Raw genomic sequence first — 16,644 nt, forward strand, 5'->3', positions numbered from 1 at the left:
CCAGGCTCCCACCATCGCCGCCGGCCTCCACCCGGAGCCCGCTGAGCCCCGCTGTCCCCACCGCGGCCCGCCCTGGGGACAGCAGTGGGGCCGGCCCACCCAGGCCCCGGAGCCCCAGGGCAACGCGAGAGCCCAGCTGGAGGGGCCCACGGCCCACTGGGGGGGTCTTCCCGGGACTTCCGATTCCTCCTCCCCCTCTTCCTCCCCTCGTAGCTGGACAGCTGCAAATTCAGGGGCCACTCCCCGGCTAAAACAATGTCTGGCAGAGGGACGTGTGCAGACGAGCCTTGCGAAGCAGGGGGGAGGGCGTGGCTGAGCCCGGGGTGCAATCTAAGGGGGCCCCTCCCCCAAACCGCCCCCCGCCCCGCCGCCAGAGAAACGCAAAGCCCCCGCGAGGACCCAGGACGCCACCCGCCACCCCGCCCGGGTCAGCCAAGCAGCCGAGCGCTCTGCAGAAAAAGCAGCGAGACGCGGGGGAGGCTCTCGTGCCACGTGAAAGACGGGCCGGCGGCAGACGGAGCGACTGGGTCGGACAGAACGGAAGCCACAGCAAAAGGCCAGCGAACGTGCGGGAGCCGTGACGGGGGCCCGGAGAACGCGAAGCAGGTTCGGGAGAGGGAGCCCGGCGGGCGCTGCCCCCAGTCGTGGGCCGGACGCCGGACGCCGGACCCCGGACGCCGGACCCTGGACCCCGGACCCCGGACGCCGGACCCCGGACGCCGGAGGGGCCCGGCGCGGGGGCGGGCGAGGCGCTCGCTCAGGGGGACGGGGTCGGTGGAGGAGCCGGGGGCAGAGGACGTGGCACCGTGCCGCGGGGGACGGTGTCGCGTGAACAAGGGCATCCGCGCGACAGAGTCCCCCTCCCCCGGGGGGAGAGAAAAGTAAACTAAAAGGGAAAAACAAAACCAAACAGGAAAAGAGCGAGCATTTCGCACCCCTGGGAAAAGGTGTTCTCAGCCGGGAAGGGCTCAGAGAAGGGCCGGCCGCGTGGATTAAAACACAGAAGAAAGCGAGAAGGAAGTTTTACCGAGACACGAGACACGTTGGAACGAAATTTACGATCGTCCAAGGACAGAGAAGAGTCTGGACCCTTCGAAGGGATAAAGCGGGGTCACCGGCGAAGACAGAAAAACAAGACGGGAAGCGGCGCCCGGGCACCTCCGGCCGCTGGGGAGAAGCGCCGAGCCCGCAGGCGGAGGGGCGCGGACCGGCTGCCGGGCGGAGCGGGAGACTTCGGGGCCTCGGCGCGGGCCGTCAAGACCTGGCACCCACCTAGCAAGGCAGAGGCCCCCCGACGCTGAGGTGTGAATAGTATACGCTGAAAAGAAAAGAAAAAAGAAAGAAAAAGAAAAAGTCTGTTTCTGGCGATGGAGCAGTCTAGAAATGCTTAAAGTCTCTCCCACCAAAAAAACAAACAAACAAAAATAAAAACACCTGGAAACGTTGGGTCCATCGCAACGAATATAACTCTAGATCGAAAGCTGAGCACACAGGAGGCGGGTTGCTAGCGGCCACCCGAGCAGGGGGGAGGGACCGGCGAGGGGACGTGATGGCCGTCCCCGGGATGATCGCCTGCGCCGGGGATGGGGACTGGCGGCTTTGATCGTGCACGAGGCCGAGAGGCAAGACCTCGGGCCCTGAGGGGTGACAGGCTAGTGCCGAGACCCCCACCAAAGGCTGGGCCTCTGCGGAACCCAGTCTCCGGGCAAAGGGTCGGCGGGCGGGGGGCGATCTGCCTGCTGGAAGGGGGCGGGTCTTAGAAACGAATGCGTGTGGCCCGCCCCCCTCATCACACTGAAGCCTAAGCCCCAGTGTTGGGAGGCGGGGCCGCTGGGAGGTGACCAGCTGTGAGGGCGCGGCCCTCGCGAATGGGACGAGCACCCTTATAAGAGACCCCGGAGAGCCCCCTCGGCCCCTGCACCACGTGAGGACGCAGGAAGAAATCGGCTGTCCACCAACCAGGGCGAGGGCCCCCACCCGACACCCAGCCTGTCGGCACCTCGATCTTAGACTTCCGGCCCCCGGAACTTTGAGAAATGAGTGTCCATTATTTCGGCCGCCCGGTGCGTGGTACTTCTGTGATAGCGGCCCGAATGGACAGAGACAGGAGGCAGGAAGAAAGACTGTGTTCTCGGCCACGGCCCGTGCGTGGCCTTGTGGTTTGGCTTCGCACCCACCGTGGGGGACAGGGGCGTCGCGGCGGAAGGCGCTGACCTCGGCCTCAGGCCGCCTGGGCTCCGATCCCGGCCCCGCCACACATGTCCTGCGGGACATGGCTCGAGTCGCAGGATCTCACTCTTCCTCCCTTTCTTCCGCCTGCCAGGGACTGTGTGAAGAACGTGCCGGAAGGGCTACCTGTGCTTTTTGCTGGGAGGACACTGGACGCGGCCCCTCGCAGGACGGCGGGCGGAGTCTCGGGCGCGGAGGCCGGCGGACTGGTGACCGCGAGCGCGGGACTGGCTCCCGAAGCCTCTGGCTCGTCCGCGGACCACGAAGGGAGCGTTTCAGAGGAGGGCTCGGCGGCTCGAGGATCCGGGGGAAGGCGCCAGGCGGTCTTCGGGGTGACGGGCGGGGTCGGGTGGACTAGGGGCTGATACTGGAGGCCCGGGCCCCGCGAAGGACTCCGGGCGTGGGCTGCCCCGGCACGGCAGGCCCCGGAGCCCCGTTCCGCGCCGTCCCGGGAGCTGCTGTGGAGACGCCGGAGCGTGGGCGGCGGCCGGGGAACGTCCTGCGAGGCCGACACGCAGGTCGACGGGCGAGCGTCTGGGACACGCGCAAACGCGGCCGCGCCGGCTCCTGCGGCGGACGGTGCGACTCGCGGGGCGAGCGGAAAAGAGACCACGAGACGGACGGGCGGGGGAGGCGCCGGGCGGGGGACGTCTGCGCCGGGCGGGGGGGGCGTGGCCGCGGCTCAGCCGCCCCGTGGCCCGGCGGGCACTGGCGGCGGGAACCGGCCAAAGGGGGAAAGCAGGACCCGCGCCTGTGTCTCCGGAACGCACCGGAGAAGAGGGAGCCCGGCCGCCCCCGCCCGGCGGTGCATCGGAGTCTGCGGCGCTCACTGCCGGAGCAGCCGGCTCGGGGCTGCGGCCCAGGAGGGGCTGACGGCCGAGGGCAGGCGGCCAGTCCTCCCCGGCCACGCCGTCCCGCCCGGCCCGGCTTCGTCTGTTGCGGTTCCCGGTCGGCTCGTCTCTCCTCTCCTGCCCGAGTCAGCAGCTGACGGAGGAATCGGCTGGAGCGGGCAGCGGAGCTATGCAAAGTAGCTGTTACAACGCCATAAATAACTCAATTGGCCACTTGGCAGGAAGGCTATTTCTGGTCCCCACAAAAGGGCTTACGTAAGCGCCGCGCGGAGCTGCGGGAGCTGAGGGCGGGTGGCAGAGGGGGGCGCGTGCCTCCCTCTCTGACAGAGCCCCGTGTGACTCGGGGGGAGGGGACTGCCGCTCTGGGGCCAGCTCACGCCCCCTCCGTCCGCGGGCTGGCCTCCCTTCGTTGGCCGGCAGCCTCTCCACCCAGGCGTCTCAGTCACCTGCTGCTGTGTGACAAACCGGCCCAAACCAGAGACTGAAAGCGATAGCCGTGCCCCGGGTACCGTTCCTCAGGGTCCTTCGGAAGACTGGGCACGGCGGGACGGCCCTCTGTCCCTGGTGGGTCCAGCCAGGGCGATTCACGTGTCCGACTCCGGCAGGGAGTTGGGTCGGGGCGGGGTGCCCCAGGCGGCCCCTTGTGCCTGCTGCACCTCGCGGGCGCCCGCCACGCAGCTCACGGCAGGGCACTCAGGCGGGAGGCGAGCCCGCCGGGCCCCGGCAGCAGGAGCCACCTCTCGGTGGCCGCGCGGCTGACTTCCCACAGCGGACGTGGGACCGGGCCCTGCGCACGTCAGGAACAGAGTGCCCGTCAACCCCGCTCACTGCTCCTGTGCTAACCGGGGCCCCTGGACGGGGGCATCGCGAGGACTCGGCTAGTTCCTGTGAGCAGCGCGCTCAGGACGGGGCCGGGCGCACAGGAGGGCCGGCCGAGACGAGCCGCTGTGACGGACGCAGCCGCCGGCCCGCCGCCCGGCTACGGGCCGTGGTCTGTACACCGCGGCGCCCTCGAGGGGCTGGCGAGCCTGGAGGGGTCGGTTCCACAGAGGCGGGGGCAGCACAGCGCACCCCGCCCCCACCCCGGGAGCATCGTCACCGCGGCAGGCTCAGGCCGCGTGCTCGGTGCTCTTCACGCGGTAGGTGGCCGCTCCTTCGGCTCGCGGCCGGGGCCCGGACGCGGGCGCCTGCTCCCGGCCCTCAGCGCGGTGAAGTCGCTGACGTGCCCTCTCCCACTCCGGCCATGTGTCCCTCCCGCCCCACCCCCGCTGCAGGCCCAGCGGCTCCTGCTCCCCGCAGCTCCGGACAGGGCCCCCGGCCGGCCTGGCCTCGCAGACGCTGCTCCAGGCTGAGGCCTTCCGCCCCCGCGGCTCCGGCCCCACCCCGCCCGCCCGGTGCTTGTATTTCTCTCTTGACCTGGGATGTAATTTTCTCCTTTCTGCTTCTATATGCCAGTTCATCGCTCCAGGGTTAAGTTCTATTTCTTTAACGATCGCCTTTTTCGCTCACTCTGCCTTACCTGCCGCTCGGCCTGAAGTTACCACCTGGGTTTCCGGGGGCTGCCGCACACCCGTGCTCAGAGCCAGCCTCGTCGGGCCCTAGACGCTTTTCTTCATTAGTTTTACAAGGCTCCAGAATCGTCTGAATCAAGAGGCTCTAAGCGGGCTGCGTGCGGTCTCGTGCCGACTTCCCGAAGGCTCGCAGAACCCAGGAACCCCACCCCCACACACACACACACACTTTTTGTCACACTCCCGGGTTTCTGGACACAGTGAAAAACAGTTTTCCAAGGCCAGAGGGCAACGGAAGCCAAAGACGGGGTTCAGGGTAAAGGCGCACCCCCACCCCCGCCCCCCGGAGGCCCCGCAGTGGAGCCCACGGCGCCCTGAGCCCGCCTCAGGGGCCTGAGCTGGGGGAGGGGCTCCTTGGGCTCAGGAGAGCGGCAGCTGGGCCGAGCGGCTGGGAGGCTTTCGAGAGCCGGGTGCGGATTCACCGACTCGTCTGCGCCCATCACCGGCTGCCGGCTTCCCCTTCCCGCGGCTCCCTCCGCAGATGCGGTCGGATGCCACCCTTCCTCACCCGTCTGAGGGGCCCGGCTCCCGCCCAGAGCAAGGTCGCGCCCGGGGCCCTGGGCCCCCCGCTGCCGCTTCCTTCCCCAGCGACTCAGGGTTCCCCCGAGCACAGACACCGCCGCGTGCCCGCCTGGCGCCGGGCTCAGAGGCGAAGCCCCGCCCCATGGGGCCCCTGCACGTCCATCGCTGCGGCCGCAGTGGCCGAGCCGGTCGTGGCCCCCCTCCCGCCTCCCCGGAACCCATGTGCACGCAGGGCCCTGAGCCTGGGGCCTCTGACGAGGCCGACTCTGCCTTCCCGCCGCATCCCCGGGGAGGGGACTCTCCCCTCTGAGGACCCTCGTGAGGACCGTGCTCTGTGGTGGGCCCTCCACAGCCATCATCCCTTCCTGACACCTCTCCGCCGGTGCCCTGGCCCGGCCACTGTCCCCGAAGGCTCCTCATCTCCTTCGGCCACTACCCGGCTGTGATCTCTGGCCATGGCGGGTTGTTCCGGAGGGCGAGTCTCGCATCCTACAGCTACCCCACCAACGGCGCTTCTCAGACCCCCTGCTCATCCCCCACAAAGGACCCCGCTTCCAGGAAGGCCTCGGGGACTGCCCTCTCCTTCCTCAGCGAGAGCCTAGCTGCCTGTTTTAGAAAGTGTCCAAGGTCCAGAACTGAACTGTCCAAGAGGGCGGGGGGGGGGGTGCGGTGCCTCTTGCTGGTGCAACATGGACCTGGTCCTCTGTCCCCGGCCGTGCCGACCACGAAGTCGGGGCACGTGGAAGCACTTCGGGGCGGCCGGCACGGGGAGGCGGGGTGCTGGGGGGGAGGCGTTCGTGAGCTGTGCCGGGAAGCGGAAGGCGCGTGCGGAGGCGAACCAGAGCGATTCGACGCGGCGAGCTGACTCTCCAGCGGCGGCAGAGGTCGGACGCCGGCCGCAGGCCCCCTGCGCGGGAGGCTCCCGGGGGAGCCGTGCCTCCCGGAGGCCGACGCAGCCTGTGGGTCCCCGTGGGTGGGCGCACAGGCCATGCACGTCACCCGGCCCGAGCACAGCGTCATCGGAGTGGTGCGGTCCGGTCACGCGACAAGCCGAAAGCTATGGCTGCAACCCGTCCCTCGGGTGCCGGGGGGGAGGGACCGTGGCCGGAGCAGGACGCGCCACGGTGGCCGAGTAGCGGGGCCCGGACACCGAGCCCAGGCTTCCACGCCCCGGGCCTTTGCCACGACAGCGCATTGCTCCCCCACTGAAAATAGTCCCCCGACGGCCAGACCTCTGTCACACGCACGGCCCGGAGCGGGCGCAGGACGCTGGTCCCCAACTGTCAGACTCGCCGGCGGCCCACGGCGCCGCCTGCCTGCTCCCCGGCTCGCCTCTTCCCCGCAGCCCGGCAAGCTCCCGATCCTCTCGTGAATGGCAAACACGGCTTAGGCAATGGCATGTTTGTGGCTCGTCCCTTCTGAGCCGGCCCCCCACCCCACCCCCCACTCCCACCCAGCTCGACATGTACGTCTGGCCATCCTCGTTTTGTACACAACAGCAAAACCACGCACCCTCCCGAATTTATAGAAGAATGCCATTTTAATCACCTTTTTACGGTCCACATTCATTGTTTATCACCTTTGAAGAGTTTAAAAAATAAGTTATTCTTGCTGACATTTTTATGGCCTGTTTAAGATCGCCGATCAGGAGTTTCGCGGCGGCGCATTCTGGGTACGAGACGCACACAGGGAGCCGAGGGGGGAGAAATGCCCAGGCGCGGCCGCGGACCGCGGGGAGGAAAAGCTCTGATCGTGGCCTCGCGCAGAACTGCTGCGGACGGCATGGGCTTCCCTGGGCTTTCACGTCCGTGTCGGGATAATCACTGTAATTTCACTGCAGCAGCTGAGTGTTGGATAAAGACTCCTCTTAAGGGGTAATTTAATCTAATAAGAAAGCCCAGGGTCAGTAGGGAAACAGCGGAGGCTTCGGGAGCCACACGCGCCCGGCCCCTCCCGGGCGCCAGCTTCGCCGGTGTTGGAGAATCTGATTTCTCGGTGCATTTCTACAACGCGAGGGAGGAAAAATTAAAGGCACGCTAATTATTAAGCCAACAATGGCAATGCCCTAACCTCCTTTCAAAGTTTGAGGAAAGGAAAAAAGTCCTAATAACACAAGGAAAAAAAAATAAGGAAAAGAAAAAAGTCCTGAAATGAACACAAGACAAAGGCACGGTGTCGGGTTCCGGCTCACGGCTGCTCGGAAGCCCGGCGTGTTAGGCACAAGCAGACCCTCGTCACACAGCCAGCATTAAACGTGACGTCTCTTTCTTACTCACCGGAATTGCAGCTGGAACCCCTGCTCCGGCCGGCGAGTTTCTTACAACTCATAGGCCCCCCGGGCCATCTCCGGCCTGCTCCTGCGAGGAAGGACTTCCGGGGGCCGCTGCTTTTCTCCGTGTACCCGTGTACCCGAAGGGCCGACGGCTGGCTTCCGAGGGCTGGCGTCCCCCCACCCCCAGGCCACAGCTCGCAGCCAGCATTAGCCTAATGCCTCCGGGCAGCCCACGTCTGAACGATTGCCCCAGGACTCCAGCCGGGCTGGGGCTGGGTGCTGCGACCTTGCCCAGAGCTGCAAACTGCCCGCTGAGGCAAAGCTCTAACGGGACCTTCAGTTACGGGAGAAACACGGGAAGGTAGATGGTCTCCCGTGAGACAATGAACTCCCCCCTTCTCGCCCGTCCCTGGCACACCACCCCTCCCCCAGGCCACCACCGAAATGCTTGCTGATATCCACCGGGTTGTGTCTTCTAGAACCTCGTGCATTCAGAGTCGTGCGGGACGCACTGTTTTCCTGTGTGGCTTTTTCTTCACTCAGCATCATCGTTCTGAGACCGATGATGCATGTGTGTGCACGCGCATGCATGCACACACATGCACAAGCACGCACACACATGCACATGCACGCACATGCACACGCACACACAAACACAGAACTAAGAGAGGCGACGGCCGTGTTAACCAGCCTTACTGTGGCGTCTGCTGCGTAGCGTACGCTCTGTAAGTCATCACTTGTATGTCTTAACCTTTCACAATATTACGTGACAATTACACCTCAATAAATCTGGGGACAAAGCGCTGTTAAGCGGCAGGGCTGAGATTCGAGCACAAGCCGTTTGGTTCCAGAACTCGCACGCTGAACTCTTAACCTTGACTGCCCGCCAAGCACACAGTAGGCCCTTAACTAGTGCTTGTCCAGTGGACTACAAGGAAGTGGGGGACAATGACCTCTGCCCGGCTCGGTGACGCCACTCCGGGGCTCGTGCTGCCCACGGACGCGTCACCGGCGGTGAAACCCCGCGTCCTCCCGCCAGGCTGCCTGCCCGTGACACCCACCGCGGCCCGCTCTGGGGACCCGGAGGACGTGAGCAGCTCCTCGTGCAAGATCTCCGGACGAAAGGCTTTGCCGAGGGGCGGAGGCCGGTTTCTGTAGCGGGAGCTTGCATATTCGTGGGACGGTTACATTGTCAGAAATGCCCGACCATTTAGATCGGCTAAAAGTTGTATTTTCAGACTCTTACGGCTTTCGAGTCGGCGTCTGCCATCCGTTGGAAGGGCTCGATTGACGCCCCGTGAATGCTTGATCGACGCCCCGTGAACGCCTCCACAAAGTGCCCACCGCATAGATCCGCGCGGTGAAGTCCTCTGTTCTTGCTGACGCTGTCGTTTTGTGCCATTAGTCTCAGCGGTTAAAACACAAGTCGGAAGGCGGAGTGCACTCACTCACACGCCGCCTCAGAGCGCAATGCGGTCGTGCCTCAGTGCGATCGGGAGAACCTCGCCGGGTTTACTATGCAACGCCCCCTCGAGTCCTCCTTGGTGCTCCTTAATTCAAAGTGAAATGTGGTTTATCCAGAATTTGCCTTTTGTAGACTGCGACATCTAAGAATATGGACAAAAAGTTAAAAATCTTGCTTCCAGAGAGTTCCGCCCGCTGCAGCCTCCCCTCTGGGGACGGAGAGGAGGTGAGAGGACCCCACTCCCAGCCAGCTAGAAGCTTCCGGCAAGCGGCTCGCCCCTCCGCCGCCCAGGACAGGCACGGCTGAGGCCCGGGGCCCCCGCCGGCGAGCCCCCTGCCATCCCCGTGCCCGAGCCCCGGCACGCCCGCCTTGGGCGCCCAGCGCCACGGTCCACGCTCGGATTGACCTGCAGCGCAATGCTCGTCCGCATCACAGACAGGCCGGCTGTGCCCCGGCTGACGGGGGCAGGGGCGGGGGAGTGGGCGTGGGAGACCCAGCCTTGGGCACGGAGGGGCCGAGTCCTCATCCGGACGCCTCGTCCGAGCCCCCACGCCCCTCCTCCGGCCTGTGTCCCCTCTGCCGTGGGGCGGGGTGACGCTCGCCTCGCTCGGGTGAAGGATGCTTGCGGAAAGCAGGGGGCCCTGCGGGTAAGTGCCTCTGTGGTCCCCACACAGGACGTGGCTACCGGAGCTCGGCGCGGCCGTCACCGTCACCATGTGAATGAGGGTGACTGCTGCAGCATGTGCAGGGTTTTCGGGGAGCCTGAGCTGCCGTCCTGGGGTCCCCCAGGCTGGGGAGGGGCACGGGCACCCTGGGCCCCGAGAGACCGATGCGCCTCCTTCAGCTGCACAGTGTTAAACGGACCCACTGACCAGACAGAGGGCAAAGCAGGGACGCAAACCCCGCGAACCCCAGGGGTCCCCGCCACGTGTCCGAGCGGGAAGAGCCAGCACGCTGAGCCCCTGGGGGCCCTCGGCGCTCACGGGCTCCCCGCTCGCCTGGGAGGGGACGCCCCATCCAGCACACTGCCGGCGCCTGCGGCCTCCTGCGGCGAGCGAGCGCTTGCCGGCGGTGCGGGCCACGTGGGGACAGCACCGTGAGCACCGGCGTCCGGTGGCCGCCGCACCACCTCCTCAGCACGGCTGCTGCCATCGCTAGGACGCGGACGGGGAACCCGAGGCTGAGCGAGGTCGAGGGCCGACCCGGCAGGGTGCGGGCCCCTCCTGAGTCCGGTCTGTGGAGTGAGGGGTCGGGGTGGGTGTACTGAGTGTGGTGAGCAGGAAACGGTCCCCAAAGACACCCGGGTCCTGGGAATGTGTCACCTCCCGCGGCCGAAGGGACTTGGCAGCCGTGATTATGAGGCCCTCGGGGCCGGGGCGATCCCCCGGGCTTGTCCAGGTGGGACCAGTGTCCTCACAAGGTCCTTAGGAGCAGGAGGCCAGGCGGGCAGAGCCGGGGAGATGAGACGATTCCGCTCTTCCCGCGGCAGCGATGGGGCCCGGCCACCGGACGCAGAGGCTTCCAGAAGCTGGAAAAGGCAAGAGACGAGTTCTGCCCAGGGCCGCCGGCAGGAGCCAGCCCTGCCCACACCGCGGAGACGCACATCAGGACCGCACCCTCAGGAAGGCCACCGGCGGGAAATTGGGGGGCCTTGCCTGGCTGCTCCCGCGCTTCCTGCCCAGCGGGCCTCACCCCGCCTCCCCCCCGCCCCCACTGTGGACGGCCCCATCGGCCGTCGTGGACGTAGCCGAGGCTGACGCCGGGGACCCAGGCGGCCCCTCCACACGTGGGGCCGGCTCGGACGGGTCTCCAGGTCCACAGCGGGATTGCGGCTGACACTCGTCACCCGGGCCGTCCGCTTTCCTGAGACAGCGACCCAGGCGAAGCTGCTGCCCGACCAGCCCTCTGGGAAACCAGGCCGGACGGGCTCTCCCACAGGACGCTCCCCCGCGGACGCGGACGGCGGGCGCCGTGGGCGGGGCGCCCCCCGCAGCCCCCCGCACGTCTCGGGGCCCCTCGCTGCCGGAGCCACGTGGCTGCTTTTACCCTTCTCGGCTCCACCTGTCTTCATCTGAAACCTCGGGAAGGAAATTCTGTAAATAGAGAGCGCTCCGAAGGCATCGGCCTCGCCCGTAAATTTTCGGGGCCATCCTTCACGCCGCAGAGGCTGTCGTGGCCGCCGCCTGGCCACTTTCCCGGCCAGGAGTGTTTGCGGGGGAAGAAAGGCAGAGATAAATCACGAAGGTGCAGCCTCGTTACCGCGTGACGTGCACGGGAGATTCACGCCCGCCACACGCCGTCGGCCACTTCTCGCCGCGGAAACAGCGTTGCCGGCGTCTCAGGCCTGGCCGCAGCCACCGGCGCGTCACGACGATGGAAATAAGTTAACCCGGCAGAGTCCGCTGCGCATTTTTATCGTCTGTTTACCAACATGAGCAAAGAATAACGCACGTGACCTTCCTCACGGGTCCGGCACGGCGGCGGGTCCCCGACGTGGAGAGAAAGCACCCCGAAGACGGAGGATGGGGGTCCTCGGTCACGCCGCCGTGGCTGTCGGAGTCCATCTCATGCTTGCCTTTTGTGGGACAGTTTAGATAAACGGTCAGGACGAGACCCCCTGCTCGTGGCTCTTGGGGAGACACTTCTCGCTCATACGAGTCGGATCGTTCCTCACCGCGCTGACCTGAAATGCAGCTGAACCCTCTCCCGCCTGCGTCCCGCAGCGCGACAGGCTCCTGAGAGGTCCCCACACGTGTGTGCGTATGTGCGTGTGTGTGTGTGCGTGCGTGTGCGCGTGCATGTGCGTGTGTGTACGTGCATGTGTGTGCGTGTGTGCATGAGTGTGTGTGCATGTGCACGCATGTGCGTGCGTGCATGTGTGCGCGTGCATGTGCGTGTGTGTGCATGTGTGCGAATGTGTGTGTGTGCGTGCATGTGCGTGTGTGCGCATGTGTGCGAATGTGTGTGTGCGTGCATGTGTGTGTACACGTGTGTGTGCGTGCATGTGCCCCCCATGACTTAGACACATGCCGTCTTACAAGTTCATTTATCTTCCCTCTGCAGCTATGTGGCCCCTTCGCTGAGCTCAGGAACTGATTTTTATTCTGTTTTCTATCCTCCAAGTTAAATGGGGGGGGGGGTCCTCTTGGGACAGGGATTTTGTATCTCCTTACCTGGCCAAAACCTGACCCCAGGGAAACGTGGGGTGTGGTCGCCCAGCAGTAGAACTGGAAGGAGACAGGAAGCGGGGGACACAAGGGGGGCCCTCCGTGGCGGTGGGGGGGGGGCGTCCTCAGGAGTCCCGGGAGAGACGACTGGACCAAACCGGTTAGGAGAGAACGATGCTCTGATTCAGTCACCGAGGCTCCCCACGGCGGCTCCCTCGGGCACGAACGCAGACAGGGAGAGTCACTGAGAACCACGCGGCCCCCTGTCCCCAGAAGCCCGGCCTCCTGCGGTCACTCGCTCGGCTGCGGCCCCGCCAGGCCGGCCTCTCTGCCGAGCGCACGGGCGGCTCCCGGGAGCATCGCACAGCTGCCCTGGGGTCTCCTCGCCTTGCCCACGCGTTCAGGTTGGGCTGCGAGGACCGTGAAGCCCCCCGGATCCCCCCGGGACGGGCAGGTCCTGCTTGGCCTTGGGAGGGCAGCACCGGATTTGAGTCCTGTCTCCTTACTCCCTACCTGAGGGGTCTCGGGCAGGTGACGTGAGCTCTTCTGCAGAAGGCTTGAAAATTCAAGAGGAACCCGAGGAAAACAGCCGAGCAGCCCCCCGGAGCACTGGCCTGACGCTCGGCAGGGCCCCCCAGGCCCCGCAGGGCGAAGCCTCAGCTTCACAGCTCCGCGCCGGCCCCCCGCGGCTCCTCCGCAGGCGGCAGGGCCCTCGGCCTCTAACGCAGCGGCTGCGTTTCCGGCCCACATCGCTGCCCGTTCGCTCTCCCCGTGGGGGAGCACCCACTGAGGGCACCCGCTCGCCGTGATATGGCGGCGACAGGCATCGCCGTTCTGTGAGCAGCCGCGGTGACGCTGTCCCTGCTCGGCTCCTGCCACTCAGGCGAGAGGCGCCCGGCAGCTCCGAGCAGAGCTGAGCACACGAAGATTCAGTCCCCACGGCTGCAGAGGAGGAGCCGGAGAGGGGAGAGAACGGGGGACCCTGAGGTCCCTGCACAGTGTTAGGGGCCCGCGCCCTCCGTGTGGCTGGCCCGAGGCTCACAGGCCAAGGCTGGGGTCGCACCCCACAGTTCAAGGACAGGAGTCGGCAGTCGGCACGCACAGCGTCTCCATCCCGAGGAGACGCTCGTCCACCACTAAGAGGGACCGGCGACCTGAGGAGAGAGCCCAGCGGATACGCCCGGCCCCGGGTCAGGTCTGTGTCCCCGAGGATGAAATGAGAGGGGAACCTCCGCCCCGAGAAACCCGCGAAGGCAGCGCACGCCCGGCTACGCTGGTCGTGCACACGGACCCGAGGCCAGGGGGCTCGAGAGGGAGGCGAGGGCCCGGGTGACCGGGGACGACGTGGCCAGGCGGGAATCGGGGGGCGCCAGGATGCAAGACACTCCCGTGACGCCAGCGACAGCCGCAGGGGGGCCCCGACGCCCCGAGGCGCCCGGCGGGGAGCTGCGCGCCCCTGAGACACCCAGAGCCCCCCGGTGGCGTCAGGGCCACGGGTGACCACAGGGGGACCCGGGTTTCTCCTGATGGGCGGGAACCTGCTTCGTAGAGATGGGATACGATCTAGTGGGGAAAATATTGCTTTGGGCAATTCAGAGACAATATCCCAGGGAAAAGAAAGGTCTGAGTCGTAGACTTTGATTTCTCAGGCAATAAAAGCAAAAGCTCTAGGCGGCCGTCCCCGATCACGGCCATTCGGGCCACACGCGTTGCCCACGTCCCCTTCCTCCTCATCCTGGTCACCCTTTCTCGAGCCCCGCATCAGCCCAGAGCAGTGGAGGGGGGCAGCGTAGCTCCCACAGAGGCGAGAACCCCGCCGGGCAGAGGCCAGAGCCCCTCCAGGCGGAGGCCAGAGCCCCGCCGGGCGGAGGCCAGAGCCCCTCCGGGCGGAGGCCAGAGCCCCGCCGGGCGGAGGCCAGAGCCCCTCCGGACGGAGGCGAGAACCCCGCCAGGTGGGAGCCCCGTCTCCTACGCCGGGACAGCGGGTGGGCGGCAGGGCTCGTGAATCAGGCAGGGCTCCTATTTTGCTTCCTTGGGCGGCTTTCCGTCCCTTCCCATCAGGAAGAGTGATGTCCCACCCTTTGCGCTCACAGCCGGGGACGAACACGGAGCTCTTTGGTGATTTTTAAAGCTAGAGAATGACCCACCAAAGGAAAACGTAGACACACGCATACACAGCCCCGAAGGAGCCCCTCCGCAGGCCGTGAATCAGCTACCGCGGTCGTCCGTCTCCCTAGAACGGGAGAGACCGAGCGCGGGGCTTTTACTATGGCTCGTATATTGTTTAAATATCTCGTCTGAGAGATGCCGGGCGCGGAGACACACAGCCCGTCTGACACGAGATTTATTAGAGAAAGTCGGCGCGAATCATTTACAGGGAACGAAACACGTTCGTAGCCGTTCTTCGGGGCTTGCGGTGACCCGTGACGGACCAGGCGGTGCAGACGCCCCGCGGCCTCCGCCCAGGGCCATCGCTGTGCTGGGCTGAGTCCGAATGAGGCGTGGACCTCGGCAGGGCCAGCAACTTCTGCTGGAGGACAGGCTTTAGCGACTAGAATGGCGGGAACACCGGAAGCGGCCTTGCCACCCGAAAAAGTGCCAGACTGCTGAGTCGGACGCTGACTAGCTAACGGGGTTTTGGCCGGGAGGCCTGCATGGGGTTGGCCTGGGCCGGGGCTCCCCGAGACGGAGGTTTGTCTCCGTCCCCGGGAGGGGAGGCGGCTGCCCAGGCGGGGAGGCGCGAGACGGCCACCGTGGGCATCTTCTCCTGGCAGCTGCGACCAAGTGCCGCTTTCAAGACCGAGGCCCGGACCAGGTGAGCGCTGGCGGCAGCCACGATCGGGGGGACGGCTCACACACAGCGGGCGAGGACGAGACTCCGACCGCTTATCCGCAGAGCCGGCGGCAGTCCCGCGAGAGCGCAGGGCCCCCCGCCCGCCTTCCTGCAGGCCCGCTCCCCTCAGAGGGGGGCAGGGGCCTCTCTGTGCCTGGTGACGGAAGCCCCTGCACCCCAACGTGTCCCTCCCAGGGGGTGCATCGCTCTCGGACCAGGGGCGGGGGCGCCACCCCCTCCCGCCAGGCAGCGGCCGCTCTGACACGCGCCTCCTGCTGGAACCAGCAGCCTGATTAATGCAACTCGCCAGCAGAGCCCGGCCCGGCGCTAACAGGCTGCCAACCAACCGCCCGTAGATTGAATCTCGTCGCCCCGGAAGGGTGAGTGGGCCTTGTTGAGAGGCGACAGCTGTGCCCATCTGCCCTACCGCTGACAAACAGCATGCCATCCATCAGCCGCGGCGAGCGCTTCGGCTGGGAGGACCGGGGGGCCGAGGCACACGCCCCGCCCGCCGCTCCCGTGGGCCGGGGGGGCTCCGCTCCAGCTCGAGAGCGGCGGCCGATGGGGTCTCCAGCCTCCCCCGTCCGTTGCCATGGAGAAGTGGTTGGAGGGGCCCCTGCAGCTGTGCAGCTGTCTCCCCCACACGCTCCGTGACAAGCGGGGACCGGAAGTAGCAAATGAGCAGCTATGATCTCCAGACTGTGTGACTAAGTGATCGATTGGACGCCGGAGCCCAAACAGCCCTCCGCGCCCGCCGCGTGGGGCCCGGCGGAACGAGATCATCAGTCTGGCGGAGTCGCGCACAGTGTGGCCGCCGGCTCTCAGCCGCCTCCCGCAGCTCGGCGTCCGGCCAGGGGCGTCTGCCCAGAGCTGACGACCGCCGCCTGCGGGCCTCGTGGATGCCAGGCCACTCCGGGCCCCAGCTGGCTCCGAACCCGTGTTGATTAATCCTGCCGCGTGTGGCTACCGGAGCTCTTTAAATAAAGGCTCCCATCTGCGTCTCCTCTCCAGAGCCCCCGCCACGTCTGCTCGGCCTCCCGGGGGGTGACGGGCTGGGCGTGCGGGGGGCGTGGGAGGCCACGCAGGCGTGAGTCCCTGGGACCACCCACCCGGAAGAGCCTGCTCCCCGCCCCCTGGAGACTCCTTGTCTGCCGGCCAGACCCGGCTGGATCAGGACAATCCCGCTGCGGACCAGAGCGGCCGGGGGCTTGGGAGGAAAGGTCACCTGCGCCGACCTCATCCTCTCTTGAGATTTTGAGACCGGGGCCCTGAAAGTCGGGGTCATCGGGGGTGAACCGTGGGGCGGGAGTCCAGGCCGAGGCCAGCAGGCAGCCGGCGACGGCGGCGCCGAGGGAAGAGGCAGGGAGCGAGGGCGTCAGAGGGCGTGGGGCGCACGGCCGCCTGGCGGGGTCCCCCTGCCCGGCCCCCGGCCCACGCGGGGCGGCATCGGCTGCTGCTCTCGCTTTGTTGTCGTCCTCCTATTCTGACGTGCTGACGCCTCGGGGCCCTGCCGACTCTGGGGTGCCTGCGCCCTGCCCCCACCACCGGGGGGCCCGTCCCCACGGCGCGGGGCCAGCTCACGGGCGGGAGCACACTCTGTGGCAGGGGCCCCGCCGACCCAGGGTCCGCCTCCGAGCCCCTCCGCCAGCAGCTCCCGACCGCGTGCCGCAGCCCCCATCGGCCCGGGGCAGGGACCCGACAGCCAGCGGCTGCCTGGAGCCCGCGGAGATCGTC

Source organism: Rousettus aegyptiacus, unplaced genomic scaffold (genome assembly GCF_014176215.1).
Source record: "Rousettus aegyptiacus isolate mRouAeg1 unplaced genomic scaffold, mRouAeg1.p scaffold_m13_p_1, whole genome shotgun sequence".
NCBI lineage: Eukaryota > Metazoa > Chordata > Mammalia > Chiroptera > Pteropodidae > Rousettus > Rousettus aegyptiacus.